Here is a 3,425-nt window from a genome sequence, read left to right as displayed (position 1 = left end):
TTGGACGGCCTCCTGAACTGCCTTGCCCTGCCGGTAGTTGGCCCTTTGAGACTTTTGGTTTTGTTTTTCTGGCCCTCCACCTGGCCTCCCTCCGCCCACCCTGGGCCGGCTTGACCTGTTTGTGTTTTTTTTGTTTGTGATGTTTCATTTTAGGACGTCAGGGGCCGTCCTTTTGAGGGAGGGGTACTGTCACACTCTGCATTTCTGTCTCTGTTTTCCCCCACACTCGCTCTCTCTCTCCCTGCCTGTGCCTCATTAGCCTCATGTCTTTCACCTGTGTTGCTCCCGCCCTGCTCGTTAGTCCCTGTGTGTGTGTGTGTGTGTGTGTGTGTGTGTGTGTGTGTGTGTGTGTGTGTGTGTGTGTGTGTGTGTGTGTGTGTGTGTGTGTGTGTGTGTGTGTGTGTGTATATATACCTGGTGTTTCTGTCTTGTCTTTGTCGGGTCATTGTATGTTGTCACCCAGTGTTGCAGTTTGTCTCGTGTCGTCAGCCTTTTGGATTTCTGTTGAACAGCCGTCGTTTATTAAACCACCGAACCATACCTGCTCCGCTCTGTGTCCTGCTTTTGGGTCCTCCAACCTGCTCCACCCTGCTCCACACCACCGATCGTGACACCCTGGACTGTCATCAGGGCCAGGTACTGTTTGAAATGTTTTGACCCGTCCAAATTGGTAACTTTTTGGTAGAGATGTAATGACATAATAGAAATTAAATCTCTTTGCTTGCAGTTGGAGGATTATTTGGCCCTACTGAATGTATCCGTCCCAACAACGTCATTTCAGTCGGCACAGATGTGGCATCAGGTAACAGGCACAGAAATCAAAGGCATATGATGATTTTTGAGTTTTAATATGATTCGACTTGTAATAGTCTGTGCAAACTCCATTTTCATCTCATCCACGCTCACTGCCATTTTTGTGTTTCTATGTTTCTGGCTTGGGCACAGGAAGACAACATTAATCCCTCCCGCAAAGCTTTGGCTTGGTTTGGCCTGCTGAATTACTGAATTAAAATACGAATAGCAACTCGGAGATCTCGAGCCAGGCTACATTTTCTACAAGGACGTTCAGTGTTTAAATGTTCCTCATCACAAACAGCTACAGACAGATTTTAAGACACAAATCAGCTGGTTCTCAGAAACTGAAATTCAATACACAGCTGTCTCTGTAATTGGGAATCACAGAAAAATAAGCAAGCAATAAATGTGACCTTGGAGCCCTTGGTTTGGCCTTGTTCGGTCCTAAAGTGGAAACCACAGTTTTCTATTCTTGACCAAAGAGTCACAGGCTAAAAGGTTACGGCTACCATAGTGTGTAACAGTCTATTTCAGTTTTAACGACAACTGATGTCATGTGTTTTGTAAGGAGCAGGAAGTCATAAATACAGTATCTGATTCAGGGTAGATTGAGTCTTTAATCCCTGCTCTCTGACTGAAAGGCCTTCTGGGGCTAATCAACAAGAGGGCCCATCCATCGCTACAAAGACTGTCTGTTATATCACACCAAGTACCTTCACTAGATACACACAGATCATTCTCTGCCAGGTGGAACCCAAGCTGGACAGGTTTAATTTTACTGGACGGATAACTTTAAAAGGCTGGAGGTGACTCCAGCTCTGTGGGAGCACGCTCATTGGATCAGGATCAGATGTTCCCGCACCACTTCCCCTCCTGACCCAGGCTGTCTGAGATACCTGACCCCCGGAAGTGAGCACAGGCTGTGACGGATGGCCTGGAGCCTGGAGCTCGGCTTGATGATGCAGCGTGATACTCCCACAGAGAGGAGAGAGGAGAGAGGGGAGCAGGACCTGGACTCAGGCAGCTCCTGGGGCTAAAACACAGCTGCTGCTGCTGCTGATGGCTGTGAGTCTGACCAGCCTGCCAAAGAGGAAGCCTTGTCCACTCAACACTGATGGGTCAGTGCAACCTGTGCGTCAAAGTGCATGTTTATAGAATTAAGGGATTTCTGGTTGACTTCCAGGAATTTTGTGTAACTACATATGCATACATCTGTTTGTGAGATGGTGGGTGTGTATGAACATTTCTGTGTCTGTAGACAGGCTGACGTCTCTTCCTTGTACCTATATCTGAGTATTTATTGCTCTGTGTTTTGCCAGAACGAAGGCAAGAGGCAGAAAAAAATCTGAAATCTGAGCCAACAAACAGCTTTTTCTGGATGCAGATCTGACACCCAACACTCTTTTACAGCGTTGCCTCCATCTCTCCTTCATCCTTCCATCCTCCTCCATTCAGAGGTGTGAGTGCTGTGAGTCAGCCAGACAGGAAATTACCTCAGCCAGAGACGGGGAGGAGGAGGAGGAGGGGGGTTCAACACAAAGGTAAAAGCATAATGTACTCAAGAGGGTAAGTTGAGCTGAGATAAATGGGGGAAGGAGGAGGAGGTGGCACTTATCAGCTGGAGGCAAATGTGACTATGTGTGTGTTGTGTGGGCATATCTGTGTGTAAATCCAAATGTTGCACAAAGTGGTTTTTCCTGCAACAAATAGTTGATTGAATCAAATGAGAATCAGTTTACTTAATTAAGTTTTAATTAATCAATCAAGTGATTTATCAATTAAAAGCGTAAAACATTCTCTGTTTCCAGTTTCTCCAATCTGATTTACTGCTTTGTTGTCAATTGAATATCTTCGGCTTTCAGGCTGTTAGTTGGACAAAACAATCAATTTGATTGAGTATTTTTCAAAATGTCATGGACAAAACTTCCACTGAAAATAAAATAGATCATGCTAATTATAGAGAATGAATGAGATAATTATTAGAGTATGCCCTAGCAATTTGAATTTATAGAAATCTTCACAGACCAAATTAAATTATTAAAATGCAACAGATAATCTGTGTATTATTGTGACCCCACCAGATCCAATTTACAAGCAAATCATCTGCATATGTGTTAATAATTTATATACGTGAAAATCTTATCATGTAATGGGTGAATTGTTGCAATCTGCACACTCTGCTTGCTCTATTTAATTTCTGTATAGTGTAACTCCTGGAGGATGTAAGTACATCATCCATTGTGTTGAATACTTTCCACAAATGGCACAAGTTTACACTATTAAAACAGCAAACCTTGTAAAAATAAATCCAATTTTACAACATTAATAAAAGCAGAAAAGTCATGTAAAGGTGGGTAAAGTTTCAGTCTAAGCAGCACACATACTGTGTACAGTATGTGCTCTTATTTCACCTGTAAGTAGCAATCAGTATGCACATGTTCGGGTGACATCAGGGAGTATAATATCAGAGACATCCTGACAACCACACTGTCAATCACAAAGTCATCTGACTGAGTTTTCTCATCCTCTCTCCATCCCAATCCCTCTACATGATTCATGCAGTCAGTCATCTGTCTGACGGGGAAATTTAGCATGAGGTTTAAGGATAGTTAAGGAAATAAAGAGAATTC

The 3,425-nt window shown here is 43.5% G+C and overlaps 1 long non-coding RNA gene across 1 annotated transcript; it reads left to right on the top strand.

Moving 5' to 3' along the window:
* The first annotated feature begins 397 nt into the window (after nt 1-397).
* On the top strand, nt 398-1,005 carry LOC119881843. Its single transcript, XR_005440425.1, has 3 exons — nt 398-636; nt 728-802; nt 946-1,005. It is a non-coding gene; the product is annotated as an uncharacterized LOC119881843 (long non-coding RNA).
* The last annotated feature ends 2,420 nt before the right edge of the window (nt 1,006-3,425 follow it).

Source organism: Micropterus salmoides, unplaced genomic scaffold (assembly GCF_014851395.1).
Source record: "Micropterus salmoides isolate LMB-PRFRI ecotype aquatic unplaced genomic scaffold, ASM1485139v1 Ms_hic_scaffold_2740, whole genome shotgun sequence".
NCBI classification, from domain to species: Eukaryota; Metazoa; Chordata; class Actinopteri; order Centrarchiformes; family Centrarchidae; genus Micropterus; species Micropterus salmoides.
The sequence above is the reverse complement of the archived record's forward strand: the minus strand, read 5'-3'. Positions and strand labels throughout refer to the sequence as shown.